At 38.1% G+C, this 17,973-nt stretch overlaps 1 protein-coding gene across 2 annotated transcripts in view; it reads left to right on the top strand.

Annotated features, from left to right (window-relative positions):
- PTPRK (protein tyrosine phosphatase receptor type K) overlaps nt 1–17,973 on the top strand; it is a 374,688-nt gene that overhangs the window by 127,926 nt on the left and 228,789 nt on the right. The window lies entirely within an intron of this gene.

The raw sequence follows: 17,973 nt of genomic DNA, 5'->3' as shown, positions 1-17,973 counted from the left end.
TCACTAGTGCTCTTGCAAACAGATTGGATATCCAGAGTAATTAGTAAATGAAAGAAAGTGGCTGCTTTATTAATGGTTGAATAATGATATTGTAGGAATGTATCTTAAAAGTGCCTTTTTGTAAAGTTTGTTGCGATTCCCCACCATCAAAATAACGTCCATAAACATGCTTCAGTGCAAGCAGTCTTAAACATACAGTGAAAATGATGTCATTTGTTGTAACTTTTTTGGGTGTTTTTAGACTTTGCTTCCCTGGTTTTAATGTTTTTATTCATAAAGAAGTTTCATCTACCAGTGGCATTGAAACTGGGTAAAATTTGATTTAAAATTCTGAAGCCTGGTTCCAAAAAGCTCAGCTTTTGAGGAGGTGTTTTCTTAACCCTTTTTATGTTGCTAGAAAGTACCATTTGGTGTCCTTAAACAAACCTCGGGAGCCTTTTATAACAGAACAGTAGTGATCAAGTATAGCAGCATTATATGCAGTAAATCAGGTTTCTGCTGACAGATGGCCAGGCTTGACAATGAGATTGGTGGTTGGAGCCTTATCTTAGCAACATGGCCATTTTTCACTTATGTTATAACCTTCACATTATCTCTCCATAGACTCTGCTTAAATTCATTCTTTCCTTTGCTGGGTCATCCAACAGAATATTAAAATCATGTGTAACCCAGTTTATATTTAAATTAAACATAGGCCTGGAGTAGAACAGGACGACTGCTAATGCAACCTGCTGTGATTTGTGGCCAACTTGCACAATTGTTTTTATGAACAGGAGGGGAAATCTGTGTCCCGTCTATGCACAAATGCCTGTTTGCACAAACAGGGTTGGAATTTTTGTAATTTCAGTTCTTTTGGTTCTCAAGGTTCTGGTTTAATATTGCTCTTGGTAGGTTTTTGTTTTCTGTTTGTTTGGGGTTTTTTTTGTTGTTTTGGTTTTTTTTTTGTAGTTTGGGTTTTTTCCCCTTAGTTTTCAGTTGAGATTTTTCTCATACGAGTTCCATGCTGTACAGCTGCAGCTTGTGATCTTGGCACTACCTGTTGGTCAATGAGTTTAGCTAGCACTGAGGAAAATGAGCACTGGTTTCTATAACAAGAATTGGAATTGGATCCTTGCCTGTACAAGCAAGGTCGCTGCTAAAGATCACTGCTGAGCACAATTGTTTGCATGTACTTTGTTACAATCAGGTAAATTTCACGGCTGTTTCCTTCACTTTTAAGTGAGGGAGGAGAGTAGAGATTATCAGGGGCTGAACATCACCGGTTGCATTCTCAGGAAGCCTCGTGTGGTGACTTGGGGGTTAGCAGCATGGCCAAGTAGGTTGTAATAGCAAGAGTGTTGCACCTTAGCTAATTAGCTTCTAAATAGCATTTCTGTACTGTGCTCTGCTCTGTTGAAACATTACTGCTTCCTGTTTAAAACTAGCACAGTGTTTATGCAAATCACTCTAGTTTATTCAGGTTATGTATTTTTGGATGAATTTAACACTTCCTTTTACTCACAGCAATATATTATTCAAATAATCAATTTCCTTTACTTTCTTTAACTGTATTCTGCTGGGCATTTATTTATTTATATATTTTCTGACAAAACATAGTACAGTTTATTATAATAGCTTTACTGGATGAAAGTTTTTATCTAGTTTTGTACCCTGTCTCTGCTGGCAGATAGCAGTGGAAGCTTGTAGAAGAGCTTAGGAACAGGACAAACCCAAGGTTGTACCTTCCCCAGAATACACTTCCAGCCTTGAGCATATATGTGGCTCAAGAACTTTGAGCTTAAGGACCTAGGTGGTGCCTTTCTCTATTTCTGATAGTATTTATTTTCTGCAATGATTTAAGCTTTTAGTGTCTACAGTATACATGACAAAGAATTCCGATGTAAATTCCACGCTGGGACTGTTCCTGGGGATTTCTGCAAGCCTGGGGCTGGTAATTCTTCAGTTATCATATTTTGCACTCGGGGAGTTTCAGAAGTCCTGTAATGATGCAATCTGTCTCCTGTCTCCTGCTAGCAAGGCATCTGCAACCACTGTTCTGCTTGTTTAACATGAGGATGAACTCTCAAAGAAAAGAGTTTGATAAGACAATCCCTTGGGATCAAAGTTGGTTTGATTTTGGCTCTTGTTAGTTCTGGAATCTTTTTCTTATCACTCTGTTGGAAATATGCTACCTTTGACCTGTCTCAAGTTTGCTTCAAAAGAAAACTATTTTTGGGGTTTTTGTTGTTTAAACTTTTTAAGTGACTAGGACTTTTGTCTCATTGTTTTCTTTGTAGGTTATTACTGTAATCAATTCATTTTAGTTGGGATATTTATTCCTGTCTGAATGAATTGTTTTGTCTAATGTTTCTGTTCATTTCCCCAAGTTCTCTCCTGCTTTGCACAGTAGGGGTTATCTGACTACTGAGGGCTGTCCCTTACTGCTTTTGTCACAGTCATTTCTCCACTTCCCTTGCTACCTATGTAATCCCTTTTCAGTTTGATTTTGTTTGTTTGTGGTTTGGTTGGCTTTTTTTGTTGTTTTTTTTTTAGCACTGTCTCCCAAAAGTCCCTGTTTGCTATTTTTTGTATGGTCTCCTCCTCACCCTCAGCAGATTTGTCTTGCTTCCCCAGGATCACATCTGTGGTCACTCACATATGAGGTCCACATTGAAATGTGAACCATGGGCTTTTCAGGTTTGGTTTTATATTTCATATCTGATGTTTATATCAGAAACTGGTAAATAAACTCTTGACTTGGAACCATAAATTTCAAGCTTGTAAAATACCAATTACTTGGTTTCTTTAAAAATTCACTATACAGTAGTGGTGCTCTGTAGTTTAGCAAAGGTGCTGGCTGGTTACTGGCTTCATAGCGGTGATGTTGCATCTGGAAGTATAGCTACCAAAGTAAAAATACTGAACTGCATTGAGTAGGTCTTTAATCAGTTCAGAAATACTGCAGGAAAATGTTGAAAAGCCAAATAATTTTCTTGCAGAATTGTGAATCCTGATTGGGATAGTTAATTTGTTCTTCATTACAATACTGATGATTTATTGGATTTGCAAAAGTTTAAATTGTTTAAAGATCTTGGAAAATTACTTTCCTTTATGATCTTGAAAGGTCTTGGAACTGTAATAGAAGCATAACAGGAGGATGGTAGACTGAGTATTGAGTAATGGTGTGTACAGTTGGGCCATATGCCACATAAGGTAGGAAACAGATTTCTTGTGAAATACGAGCATTTGTTGCCTTTTTGGATATCAGATCACTGTTCTGAACTTGTAGACATGTGAGACTCTAAACAAGCTGCATGCAGAAAAATTTGGGAAGACGGGCTTAGATGTGATTTAGTCATTTGGTACAGCTAAGGAAGAAAGCCAAACTAAAATGGAAAGCACCTATGTGAACTGCATAGAACTGAGTTATAGGCCAACTTTAGAAGAAACCCACCCTCCCAAACTCCAATTTCCTATTTATAAGGCAAAGGTCCTTTTTTTATATGTATGTGCTTTACCCTTGAAATGCTATCTAACATCAAGAAAGTAAAAAAAATACATTTAAAAACCCCAGCAACATTCCAAAGGACTGATATTTTCATAGGCCTTTATTTAAAATATTTTGGAATGCAGAAAATTTCTGATAATAATACCAAAGGCACATTTTATAAATAAAACTTAGAGCTAGTGTAAGTTTTTTGACTGGTTGAATGTAAGAATGTAAAATGGAAAGTGCTGTTCCTGAAAATTTTGAGCGAGACTGCTAAGCAGCCACCCAGTTAATGTTACAACTCTCTGTATAAGTCTTGGATGTTCAGTTGCAAGACAGTGAGAACTGTCTGATGGAAATCTCATCATGAGTGGTTGTTCAGGGGCAGAGCAGAGCGATCTCTAACAGTGTGTGAGAAGCAATGCTGAAGTAGGCTAAGTTATCTGGCCTGGGAAAAGACCCAGTTTAGAGGAACATGATAGAATGATGCAAAACCCTCGCTAATATGAAGGGGAATCCTCTTCCAGTTCAAGAATTAGGGGCCTTTTTGGTCTGGTGGGTGAACCAGACTGAAAAAAATGAATGGAGGTTGGTCACACTGCAGGCTTCAGACCCATGAATGTGCCTGACAGAAATAGCTGCTGTGGGTGCCCAGCCTTCTCCACCCCCCAAGTCAATGTGTACTTAACTTTTTTTCTGGATTCCTAAATGTAATTTAATTTTTTATTCTGTGGTTATTTAAACCGGTTTTGTCATATTTTGTGTAAATTTTTGTTTGGCTGTAGAAATAAGACCTAACTTTGTCTGCCACTACGACCCATTTCTCTTGGCTCTTTTCCCCTTACCATTTCCTTTCAATCTCACTTGGGATAGCATAATATTTTAGTTTTTTTAAAAATGACATTTAAAATTAAGCCTTTTAAATTATTCAAGTTTCTAAGGACTCTCAGAAATAAAGTATTAATTAGAACTTTTTGGAGGGGTGGGTGGTATTTCATTCATACAAGAGATATAAAAATTGTTTCTTAAAATGTGTTAGTAAAAGGTGGGTTTGCTGTGTAATTACAGGAATCTAAGGTAATACTTAATAAACTGAGAGTTTTTTTTCCTTAAACTTGGAACAGCTCGTGTTTGCAGGTAGTATAAGTCACTGAAATGTTCCTTGTATAGGTGCATCATTCTTTAGCACTCTTTTTGGGGAATAACTCCATTGAGAATGCTTTGTGCCTTTTAAGTATTTGGGGTGACTGTCAATAAGCTATTTTGTTTCTCCTTCATTACTGTGCAATGAAATGGCTTGTACATTTGTTTCCTTTGTCTTCCTTCTTTCCTTCATAGTTTTCACCAGATGAAAGCACTTTTAACTGCCTCACTTCTTGCCATTATCTCTAATGTTTGAAAATATCTCCAAAGAGGAATGATGTTGCTTTCTCATCAGAAACACTTTCTAAACCCCTAAGTGCTCTCCTGACTATTACTTGCTAGGCAGCTCTTAATCAGAAGACTTCTTCTTTATACAGTTAATTGAAGAGTTAGTTAGAGAAAGGCTTTTTAAATAATGAACTTTCTTATTGCTTTTCCAAGCTTTGCCAGTACAAACAAAACACCAGCTTTTTTAACTGCTAGGATAAACATGAATGCATGCAAGCATATCTGTCACATTTCTCTCTCAGTTCTTCCAAGATATTGATTGATTTGGTGATGACAAAAAAACCCACATAATGTCCAATAGAGTGATTACCAGAACCATTTTAATAATTTAGTTCTGCAGATCACAAAGCACTCACAGCTCTCAAAGGACTTGTACAAGTACTGACTTATTCTGGTATTCAAACTGGAAAACCAAAGTGCAGGGAGTGGAAGTGAGCATTGCCCAAACAAGACTTGTCACAGCTTAAGTGCCAGCATCTTCAGTAACACCATTGGAGACTTCTTGGAAACTCTATTTTTTTCTTAGAGACAACAAGCAGGCTTTGACTGATAGTTCAGGTCTGTGCCATTGTTTCAGCAGGGGATGTTCTGCAGGCCAGCCACAACATGCTTGCTTTCCTTCCAGAGGTAGCTCATTTATGGGCACAGGAACTTCCTGAAAGATAGGCAAATGGTGGTGGTGGGAAAGCAGGTAAATAATGATGATATATGCTGTTGGCCTTTCCCCCACCTATTGTGCTGTCTCCTCCTTCCCACCACCTTTTTTTTCTTTCTTTATTTAAGAATATTAAAATTGCCTTAAAGAGATGTATATAATAACTTTCCTAGCTTGGTGGGTTTGACTTTTGCTAGCCTATTTTGATGAAACCTAATTTATTCTGGGGTCTGCTGCATTAAAAAAGGGCCAAGCTGATTAATTGGCATCAAAGAATTATTATCATTTAATACAGCAGAAATTATTGTTAATTGGGTAAAATGTGTCAGACATGTCTAAGTCAGTGATCCAAGCTGTACTTCACCACGGCAAGCAGAGATGGCTCTGCCTCCACAAAAGACCTAGAACTTCATTCCAGGAGGGGTGTAGAAGAAATTACTTTGGATGCCTTCATTTTTACAGGCTACGGAACTGTAGAATTTGAGCAATTTCTTCTGTTACTCTATTCTTAGTCCTACAGAAAAACTGGATTTTTCACAGAATTTAGAAGCTGAAGAGTTTGTATTCTGAAAGAAGAGATGTCAGTTTACTCCTTCGCTTTTCCTTTGTTTAAAATTTTCAATATTGTCTTTTCCACTGCTTCTCTTTGTTGTATTACAATTTGTGAGGAGCTTTCTTTTGTTCTACTGTACTCTGGGTTTCCTTTGCTATATGTCTGATCTGCACTTAAAGGAGAGTAGAAATATTATACTTGAAGTACTGAAGTATTGTAAGGAATTGCATAGCTCTACATACAAGACTCTTCAATTTTCTTTCCATCAAATAATGTAGTGCCGATGAGTCTGGTGAAGATTTTCACCTTTTTTCACTGTTCCCTTTAAAAGAGTGATTATCTTCAGGGTGAAGTGATGAAAATTTAGTAGATGCTTGGTTTCCAAGGCTGTGAAAGATTTGGAGGTTAGTATGCCATATGAATCTGCTTTATGAATTACCTTAATAATTACCTAAAAATTTTAAGTGGGACACTACTGGCTGTAAACTCGTGAGGACATAGTTTGAGATAAATATGTAATGTTTTTAGCTGGTGCTTAATTTCTGGGGGAGATATATGTGACTTTAACCTCAACGCTCTTCCAGGAAACATTCCTTGCATCTGCAAGGTGGTATGCAAATTTTGTATTAACCTTGATTACCAAGATTATGAAAAGCCTGTAGCATTCTCCTCCCTGTCATACTGCAAGCACTGTCAGGCAGTGAAGTGGAAAACACAGTATTGCTAATCAGCCATCTCTGAGCGCCTGATTCATTTTTTTTTTAAGTACAAGATTGACTTAAATCATGGTGTGTAAATAAAGTTCTGGATATGGTTCCTTTTGTAGAGATTATTCTTTTTTAGGATTTCAGTCTGTAGTTGAAAAGCATAATTACTTGTTACATAAGAAGCTCAGATTTTGTCATATTTTTATCAGCTTCTGCAAGATCCTATCCCTTTCTAAGAAAAATTGCGAATATCACACTATCAAGGAGCTGGCAATGATATACTCTTCCACTTGGCTCTTTTATTCACATGAAAAGTGAAATGAATGAAAGAGGATTATGGCAGAAATCAGTGATATATGCTTGAAGGAGATGGTTAAAAGAAAGCAGAAATTGATAATACTTCCATTTCATTATATGGATTCTGAAAAGATTGAGTAATGAATTGTGCTCTGCTAGGGGTTTTTGGACTACCCCTAAGTGAAAGAGAATAAAAGAAAAAATATAATAGTGCAGTATTGAATCATTATCAGAAAGTTCACTAAAATCTCCGTACTTCAAAACTGGAAACCAGTCCATCTCCAAATTCATGGGCCTTGAAGAGCCAGGGTTTTCAGTTTAAAAGTCTGAACTCATCAATTCAACACTGATAAGATATATTTTTAGGTAATTTTTGCTGTGAAGCATTGTATGCTGCCAGTGGTCTGTATTTTCCCTGACCAACCCCCAGGGCCTCTTTGGTGTTGCGGTTTAACCCCAGCTGATAGTGAAGCCCCACACTCTCTCTTCCTCTCTTCCCTCCACCTTCCTAGTGGGATGGGGAAGAGTGCTGGAAGGGCAAAACCAAGAAAACTTGTACGTTGAGCTAAAGACAGATTAATAGGTAAAGCAAAAGCTGTGAGTGCAAGTAAAGCAAAAGAAGGAGTTAATTCACCATTTCCCATGGGCAGGCAGGCATTCAGCCACCTTCAGGAAAGCAGGGCTCCATCACATGTGACAGGACTTGGGAAGACATGGTATCAGTCTGAATGTCCCCTCTTCTTCCTTCTTCTCCCATCTTTATATGCTGAGTATGATGCCATATGGTGGGGGGTATCCCTTTAGTCACTAGTGTGTGTGGGGAGTCAGATGTTCTGGCTGTGCCCCCTCCCAACCTGTGCACCCCCAGCCTGTGCACTGGAGGGGTGGTGTGAGAAGCAGAAAAGGCCTTGGCTCTGTGCAACCACTGCTCAGCAGTAACTAAAGCATCCCTGTGTTATCAGCACTGTTTCCAGAACAAATCCAAAACATTGGCATGTTATGAAAAAAATGAGCTACTATGAAAAAATGAGCTCTATCCCAGCCAAAACCAGTACAGTTGTAAAAAAAATAATTCTGAAAATTATGCAGCTACTTAACTTTCTTTTGTCCTTTTCTGACTTTTGTTATTTAGGGCAAGATGAAATACTCAAGAAGAATTTTTTGAGTATGTGCACACCATATTATAATGTATTGGTTGTTTTGATAGTTTTATTTAAAATATTTTCTCTTTTTCTAATGCTAAATGGTGAACAAGCCTGAGGCTTGGAGTAAAGTCAAAAGGCATTCTTCATCCAGACTAGTATGCAATAGGAATCCCATGTTGACTGGTGATATGACCTCCTCAGAGAGAAATAAGTACCTCATAGCTTTTAATTCTCTCTACCCTGCATGTTCTTCTTATCTGAAGTTTAGACTTTGTTTGAGGTGACATTGGAAAAACAACTGAGATAGTTGCTCTGAAGGAGAAAATAATCAAAATTCAAAGATGGGGGGAAGTGTATCAATTTATTTGTGCTAGAATCACATTCTGATCAAATGTACAAGGTCCATGTATTTAAAGAAACTGGTATTGAATTTTCTGCTTTGTCCAGAAGATATTGCAAAACATTTTAAAGTTACGCTCACCCTCCTTGCCCCTCTTACCAGAGTGAAGTAAATTATACCCCTGTTCTGGACGTTCTGAAACACCATCTGAAGTAGAGCAATTTTCTGAGATAGTGATGGAAAGTTTGCAAACAGACAATTGCCCTGTGGGAGATAGAGCAATGGCACAGTCAGACAGATAGTTCTCCAGGCTCCAAACCAGAAATGAATTGCATTGGTCTCTTTACAGACATGCTATTTTCCTCTTAGAGAGTTCTTCCCCGTCTTCCTAGTCAGGTATGGAGCTCCTTTGCTATTTTCTTTAAATGCCTTTATATGCAGCTCCCAGAAGATCTTAAGAATTGGTATAAAACTTTTTGGAGTGGATTCCTTCAGCGGAGTGTCTTATCTATGTAAAAGTGCAACTTAAGCTGTTTTTTTCCTGGTGTTTTTTTTAGTTTTTTTTGTTTTGGTTTTTGGTGGCCTCAGTGTCTTCTGGAGCCTTTTGTATGTCATCCATGAGACTTTTCCATGTACTATTGATTCGCTGGAGTGGGTCCTGTAGCTGGAAACCTTTGTGCTTTTGTTGATGCATTTGCCAGGTTTACTGCATCTGTCCTTATGTCACAGACAAGCAACAGCAAAGGGAAGCCCAACAGTGCTGTTAGTGCTGGACAACTGCAAGGCAGAGCAAAGACATGTTTTCCATGCTCATGGAAGGTACAGATTGTGTGGGCACCCCTGCTAATGCAGAGCAGAGGAATTAATGGGGTTGTTGCAGTATTACTTTACTGACCTGCTGTGGTGTGCACATCATATTTACTGGGGGTGATTGTGTGCACCTGTTTGATGCTTGTGTGTGACTTACCTCTAGAAATTTCATAATGTAAATTTTTAGTCTAGAGTCAGCTTTTTGGCTGGGGTTACTTTTTTCCATAATTGTCAGTTTTGCTGTCTTGGATATGTTCTCCAAGCGATGAATGTATCTCTCATTATTCAGTAGGTGGTGTCTGTTGGAACAAAATAACTCTCACCTGGAAGTGGTAGTAGCAGTTTGTTGCTATTTATGGAATGAAATTACTTACAAGCAAGGAAAGCATATTTGCTCAATGTGAATGACTATGATAAGCCTTTAAAATAATTAAATTACACAAGTCCTGTAATTCCAGTCTTACTAGTGCATTGTTGAATTACTGAAAGAGAAATCCAATATTCGTGGTAGCACACAACAAGTGGTGGCCTTAAGGCACCAGACAGAACAAGAGAATTTTGTAACTCAGTGGATGTATGGATTTCTGGGGGTATCATCTTGCCACTGATTTTAGTAGATGGGAGAAGAAACAGCAGTTGTGCCAGATCCAACAGCAGACACCTAAAGGATCTTAGGGCTTAGGGCATGTTTAGGGCATTACCAGTGCAACTTGCAAGCCATAGAAAACAAGAATGGAATGAGTGATGATACTGCATCTTCCGGTTGTCAAACTTCAGCAGTAAAACACTTTTTATCTAGTGTATGTGGCTGCCCTTTGGGTGAGCATTATGCTCATGTCATGTAACTTTGGTGGGTTTGATCATTAGTTGATTTGGTTGGACCAGGTTAGATTCAGGTATTGCAGTTGACTGGTTCACTTCACAAGTAGATTTCACCTGAAAGTGAAAAAGAGCCCCTAAGATACAAAGAAGCAAACAATGTCCAAACAGTTCAAAAATGAGAGTCTTCTGTCTTTGTGGACTTCTAGGCAGGAATGGAGAAAGATAGCCTTCATTTAGTCTGATTCCCCCCCACACCTTCTTTGTGACTATTGAAAGATGCACATGCTCAGGTCCACACTCTCTCATGCAGGTTGATCCCCTGTTTTTCACCCTTTTCTTTTCCACCATGCTTAAGGGATTACTGTAAACTTTTGAACCTCCAGTAATTTAATTAAGAAGCAGTTACGACCTGCATCGTCTGTCTTGCCCCCGCCTTTTTTTTTTTATGTTACTTTTTATATTCAGTATAGTTGCTTTGTTGTGTGTCTGCACTGGCAACTGGTTCTCTCCTTCAGAAGTTTAGTGGTTAGAAGAAAATCAGCTGCTGGTAGCCCTGAATTGCTGTGTTTAGCTTTGATGAATAGAACATTGGTTTTTCTCTAATTCTGTTCCCTGCTTCCCTGTCCTGCTCTACCCACAGCTGCAGGCAAGCAGCAAAAAAAACACCCTTAGCAAAACCCTTCCCTTTTTCCATAATGTTAGCCAAGGGGATGACAAGTTCTTGTTTCTATATTTCTAATGTTTTTTAGTGTTAAAATGAAATGCAGAGCAACAATCAGTTTTTTTTTTTTCTTGGGAAGAGATGAGCCCTTTGCATTGGTCCCTATATGAACTGGATTATTAAACTATTTGTAATGTAGTGAAAGCTGTGATAAGTTTTCAAAATATGGTCATGCTTTTTTTGATACAGGTTAAAATATCAAGCAGCTTGCAATGCATTTCCAGGTTCCTAAACAGTGTTTTCTGTCATAGCCAGAAGATCAGTTGTTCTATGACTTAACAGGGAATCAGAGCAAAGCTGAAATTTCTTTGGTTGGCACATTTCTCTTTTAACTAAACATGATACATGTGATGGGATTTGTGTGTATATGAGCAAGCATGTATTTGCATGTGCCTAGGTTTTTTACTTTTGTTTTTGTAAAGATAAAATTAGCCTTAAAGTATAACTTTATCTTTGTCCCTGCACTTAATTATGAGGTCTTACAGCATGTATTTGAACAATAAAATGGAAATTAGCAGCAGCTGTCTGGTTTTCCAAAAAGAGCTGGAACGTCAGATGTACTTATCTTGGTAGCATTGGATTCAATCTGAATTACAGTTCTGGGTGTTGATTTACTACTATTTGTCCAAAGTATAATGTGTAGCATAACCAATATTTTTTAAAATGCTATGCAAGTAGTTTCAGTTTTGTCTGTCTTGTTTCAGAAATCCTACTGAAATGGAACATGGCGTGCATTTTAATGTATTATTTGTTTACATATGTTAGATAAATGTGGCATAGCGCATTGAAACAGAAAAATGTGTTAAGTGGGTATTTTGTCACAACAAAGCAGTTAAATCAGACACAAGCTTTCTTTGGCTGTAGCTTTACAGAACTATTGGTTAGGTTCAACACATTTGAATAAAGAACTGCACCCCAAATTAAAACTGTTCCCCCTCCCTCCACCCCCTTATTTTATCTCGTCCAAAATTTTAAGAGTATGGAATTCACCTCCCACCCACCCCCCTTTTTTCTTCCCCTCCCCTTTTTTTTTTTTAATTTTCTTCCACCCTCTCCCTCACCTTGTCCAAGGGTATTGTGTATGATAAGACAGTACTAAAAAGTGTGGCTGCTTCAGAACCTTGTTGGCTGTGGTCAGATCTGCAATGGTAAAGTCCACTGAAATGCAACTGTCTTCACTTCTGAAGTTAACAGAGAGTTTTATTTTGAGCAAGTGTTGTGTCTTATTCTGAAAAAGAAGTGACAGGACTGGTAGCAGAGACAATAAACTTAGTTTCTTTTACGGATATTCTTAATAATCGTGTAGAGGGTTATAATTTTACTCAGAAGTAAAATCATAACAAAGATAAGTAATTTTCTTCTCCATCTCAGTTAGATTGTTAATTAAATTGGGAAAACTAGTTTCTCCATGGAAAATCCAGAATAGTCCAGCAAGTCCACTATAAAATTAAAACTGGTTCTGCAAGTCCTGTCTATGGCTGGGATTCAAGAGCAGTTTCCCTGCTGTGAAAGACCTTCAACCAAAACTCTGCAGAAAGCACCTTGCTAATTAATGTATTCCAAATTCTTGTGCTTTTTCAACAGTCTTTTCTGATAAGTTTGAGGGAAGACGTCTTTAGTTTGGGCCATGATGGGAGCAAATCATAGCGCATGAAAAAATAAGTTAATTGTGTTATCTTGCAAATGCAGCCTTCTTGATGCAGTTTAACTTCCTTTCTAAGCAGGTTCATGCTGTACTTGTAAAAAAATTAAATAAATTACATAATAAAAAATTGCAAGCTCTGCGAAGCAAAGCCTGACTATGCCACACAAAAAACAAATCTTTGCATTCTGGGCTGGTAAGTAGCCTCAGTTTGCTGAAGAGTGTGAAGCTTCCCTGCTGGGTATAGTGGGCAGGGTTGCACAGCCAGAGCAGGAGGGGATGCAGGGGAGTGGTTTGGGGATCAGGAGGCTCCTACCCTTTTTAGCTTATGGGTCAGCACAGTGCTGCTTTTGATGCTGAGACCTCTTTTTACTTAACCTGGGCTGTGTCAAAAGTACCTGGGACTTGTAACTTGATGCTGCACTCAGCAAACCAGTCCTTATTGATTTTTGGGAAACAAAAGGCTGTATTTCCTTTTAAGATCAGGGAGGTTGTTTTCTCAAGGCTGACTGGGACAAAAGCTTGCTCCAGTGCTGTTGGGAGACTTGGCTTTACTTCAGGTGGGTTTGTAGCCTTTGTGTTTGGGAAAGGATGTCTCTGAACCCATGGCAAATGCAAAATACCTGTAGGGCTTTTTTTTTTTTTTTTTTTTTGGAAATCTGCAGCTGATCACAAAGGGGTAAATTGTAGGGAAGGCTCCAAATGCAGAGCACAAGCTGCTGGAACAGTCAGCAGCAGAGGGTAAAGGTGGAGAGGACAGTGGAAAGTTGTCACTTGAGCTGCAACTTCCTGTAACTGGGATATCAATACAAGGCAAAAGATCTTTCTGGAGGCACCATTTAATGGCCAGGTAAGTTGCCTCTGGAGAGCCAGTGGTGGCAAGAAGTGAATACCAGGAGTATTTCTAGGGAGAGTTTATTTTTGACAAAAAATAATAATGATTAAATGTTTGCTTTCAGAAAATACATGTCACAGTGAGAATCAAATCAGCTTCCTTAAGTGTAATCAACAGGTTTAGTGTGTTTATTTTTAAAACAAAGCAAAATCCAAAGGAATTAATTTCTTTTGAAATTGGAAGAAAAAAATTCAAGTGCAGTTTTTGTAAAAATGTAAAGCCAGATCAATTTCAAACCATATCAACTGTGTGAACTATAGTAATTGCAGTATTGTTTGGTCAAGTCAATTAATTCCAGTGAGAATAGGGCTAGATTTTTGATGCCTCCAAAGATCACACAGGGGAGGTGTGCAGCTGCAAATTGAACTCATTTGTGTAGAAGCTCCAAGATGAAATTACTTTTTTCCCCAACACTTCTCTGAAAGTGGTAGAGGAAGCTAACTGACCATTCTGAAAAATGATCCAGGAAAATTTCTCAATCACAAGAACTGGACCTTTGATTTTCCATTGGTATCATTCATATAGTTTCAAATCAGATTCGTTTAATAAGGAAAATGATTGTGTTTACACTAAAATGTGGTTTCGACTGCTTCATTTTTCTCAGTTCAATTACTGTAATTTTAAATGTAGTAATTTTTCAGAGTGTACAAAGGAGCCTTATTGCAGATCTTAATTGCTTTTCTAAATTCTTCAATTCCATGTAAATATTGTGAATTTGTGTTGATAAGCAATTTATACCTATGTTATTTTGTGTTGAAGTTTTTACAGGTATGTCCTCCTCTAGTTCTAGAGTGATGATATTTAATATATAATTAAACTTCAACATTTAAAGCTATAGAAGTTTCTGTATTTCTGCTCTAATACAATTACAGAGTGAAATTGGCTATGTAGAGAATCAGAAAAAAATTTGGTTGCTAGACTGATAAAGCTAACCTGCAGAAATAGGCTAAGTATTCATGAAAGAATATTTTCTAGAGGATTTGGTTTTGGTTTGCTCTTTTTTTTTTTCTTTCTATACAATATAGAAAAGAGTGCTAAATAAGTTTGTATTCTCGATGCTACTATGGTATAAAATTTTTCGAGAAGGGATTGATATTCTTCTGAAATTCTCCAGGGAGAATTTTCACACACCCTAGCTGAAATAAAGCTTAGATCTGTGGGTTTTACTGATAAATCCGGATGTGGTTATTAGTGGGCTTTAATATATTTTTCCTTATTGTTGTTTCTTTTGGTAGCTAATGTACCTAAACTTTGATTTTCTTAGTATTAAGATGTATTGGGTGGCTGCTGTTGGAGGCAAGTTCCCATATAAAGGTAGGAATAGTGTTCCTCTTGCTCTTATTACTATGGCAGATAGCAGTAATTAAAGGCAACTTTAAATATGGTGTTTTAGTTTCTCCTTCTGGTTTTCTTTCCCAAGCCAATTAAAATGAAAAATACCCCTCTATGCTCCATCCCCTGATTGTGTGTTGCTGTGTTATCCCTTCGTTTCCACTGAGTTCATTGGTAGCTTCATATAGGCAGCATAAAGCACCAAATTACCTAAGATTCAAACCTCTGGCAGCTTTTTTCCTACCTTGTCTTCCATCATCACCTTCTACCTAATTTGAAAATTCATCATCTGTATTACACCATTCAGTATTTTAATTTTATAAATGAATCTTCGCTATTTTTCTCAAAGGAGTAATTTGCTCCTTCATGGCTGTTTCCTTTCCTGTAAATGAGTTGTTGGTATTGTACTGGCTGTAAGCTGCCTTTTCTAAGGATGATTGATGCTGAGCCGGCGTGCTAAGGCATGGTGCAGGCCAAGGAAAACATTGGTCCTGAAAACAAGTAACAACTCAGTTTGAGCATGAATTGCTCCGTCTCTTCTGATTAGCAGCAGCATCTCAGGACATGCATTTCCTGAAGTGGAATGTAAACAGTTTTTAAGAACCTGTCCTTGATAACTGATACAGATATTTTGTGCGCCACTAATCTTTGTCATGTCTTGCAGGCAGGTATCTGTCACTGAAATCAGCTTGTTTAGAGTTTTGGTAACACACATTCAGTATCTATGAGTCACTGTGGCAGCTCTAGGTTGTCAGTGTTACACAGAAAAGAGACTGAGGTCAGTTAACTGAGCATCTTTAGTTAAAGATGACTTGCATGGGGTGTGTTAACAAATGGTTATCTGCTGGTTCATTCCCAGTGAAGCCAAAGTGGACAACTTAGGTGTACAGAAGCCCAAGTCAGCGCTAAACCGCAGCCAGAACGCAGTACAGTGTGATTGCTGACAGACAACTAACACCGTGCCCTGGAGCTACAAGTCCAAGAAATCCCCAGGGAAGGTCCACTGTAGTAACTGGCTTCAGCCTCTCCCATTCAAATTTGTGACACAATCACCAGGTTCGGTTTGCCTGGCATTACAGTGGAGATGGAGACAGTCCCCACTGGGCTCATCTTAGTCCTTCCAAGGACACAAATATAGATGTAGTGAGAGCAATGAGCAGCTGGAGAATAAAGCAACTATTCATTTTGCAAAGGCAGTTTGCACAAGGAAGATTTGTGATGGATACAGTGTTAGTTTAGCATGCATTTCATACAGGAAGCCTTGAGAATTAATGAGATATCCTACTTGAAAATACCATAGATTCTCTATGGGTCTGGAGCTGGGGAACAAAGCCAACACTGCTGTATCTAACATCAGCTAGCAGTGCTGAGGCTTAACTTTTTTTTGGGTCATCAGTGGTTACTTCTAATACAAGGATTAAAAAAAAGAGTTCAATTACATATGTTTGTATTAATCTACTACTAGTAGTAAGTTCCCCAGTTATGAACATTTGAAACAAATTGTATTCACACTTAGCAGGTGTATGCTGTAAACCAACGTGTAGCCTCATGTTCTTGCGTGGCTTTTGAACATGCATGTGTTGAAAACAGCCTCCTGGTGCAGGTAAGGCACTTCTGGGCTGCTTTCAGAAGAAGCTGACTGGGTGTCAGGCCCATATTGACTTGCTCCTGCTTGTGACAAGTCTGCCTTAGCAGTGCCCTGTGTCATGTAGATTTTGTTGTCCTTGCAGGACAGTTCTATTTCAGGGGAAAACTGAAAACCAGGCAATTTCAGGGGAAAACTGAAAAATTCTCACAAGGCTGCAATTGCCCTCTTTTATCTTGAAATCACTTCCATCAGAAATGAAAGATGATTACTTCCCACCTGTAGTTACTATCGTGTCACCTTAGTTCACTTACTCACTCAAGAGGCCAAGGTGGGAAGGATCTGAGATGAGAGTGGTGCTAAGCTGAGCTCATCAAAACTGCAAAGGTTTTACATTTTGTGTGCCAAAGAGGCAACTGAACTGCAGTGAAAAAGCAATTAAATTTCTTAAGATTAAAGAACCTTTTGATAGATGTGTGGTTTAATTCAACTTCCTAAATAAGAGGAAACATAGCAGTAAAAAGTTTCCGCTTTTGTCTCTGCAACTACACTTGCTCAACATGAAATTTCTTCCTCTCCCTCTGATTTCTGAAGGGCAAGGCCATGCTGGCAGATTCTGCATTGTGTAGATGATGGTGTACAAGTAAGTAGAGCCTGTTGTGATGAATTGTGGGGATTGCTTTATATTCAGTTATTCATAAGCACCTGTTATTGAATAGATCTTTATTTAGCTATTCCTGTTTCAAAATATTATATTTCTGTTCACTCTTAGCTGCTGGTTCTTCCAGAATGCCCTTACCTTGGACTTGTTCATGAACAGCTGTACTGAGTAACTGCATGTAGACAAGACTGCAATCTTTCCTGATGAGTACAAATACATATTTATCCAAGTAGCTGAAACTGTTAACAGATGGCAGATGGAAGTAAAAACATATTGTGTGCGCTGCTCCTTCTTTCTGCGCTCTTCCCCCTTCTCTGTTTGGGGAAACCAAAGAGAGAATTATCATGTGTTCTTGAAAAGTGGATGTAGCTACTCTGCCAATGAACTTTCAGACACTCTGCTTCCAACAAAAGACTTTTAATGTTCTCATGCCTTTGCAGAGCTGGAAAATGTTAAATAACAGTTCTGAAAAAAACATCAGAGCAACTCCTTGTCATCTTTTTAGAGCAGAACATAGATATTTGCAAGACAGAATGTCAGTCAGGATTTGAAGTTGGGTTTTTTTGTCCATTTGAATAGAGAAACACTGAGTTCTGCTGATGTTGTAAAATCTTAAAATACTTACCTTACTGTTCAGGACACTGGTTTTCAGTATGATCTCAGGGAGTTACAGAATCTCGAACCCCTAATTATTTTTTGTAAGAAGGGGAAACCTTTCTTCCTTGAAGTGTATTGAGCAATATGAGTTCTCCTTAGTCACACTGATCAAAGGGTCACTTTTTTCTGTACCTTGCAGCAGGTAAATTAAATCCTCTACAATTTTGAATACTTGCTTGTCTTTTTATTTTTATTACTTTTATTAATACTTTTTATTTTTCCCTTGTCATATCTATCCCAGAAAACAACTA

The sequence above is a fragment of the Fringilla coelebs genome (genome assembly GCF_963513975.1).
Source record: "Fringilla coelebs genome assembly, chromosome: 3".
NCBI classification, from domain to species: domain Eukaryota; kingdom Metazoa; phylum Chordata; class Aves; order Passeriformes; family Fringillidae; genus Fringilla; species Fringilla coelebs.
The sequence above is the reverse complement of the archived record's forward strand: the minus strand, read 5'-3'. Positions and strand labels throughout refer to the sequence as shown.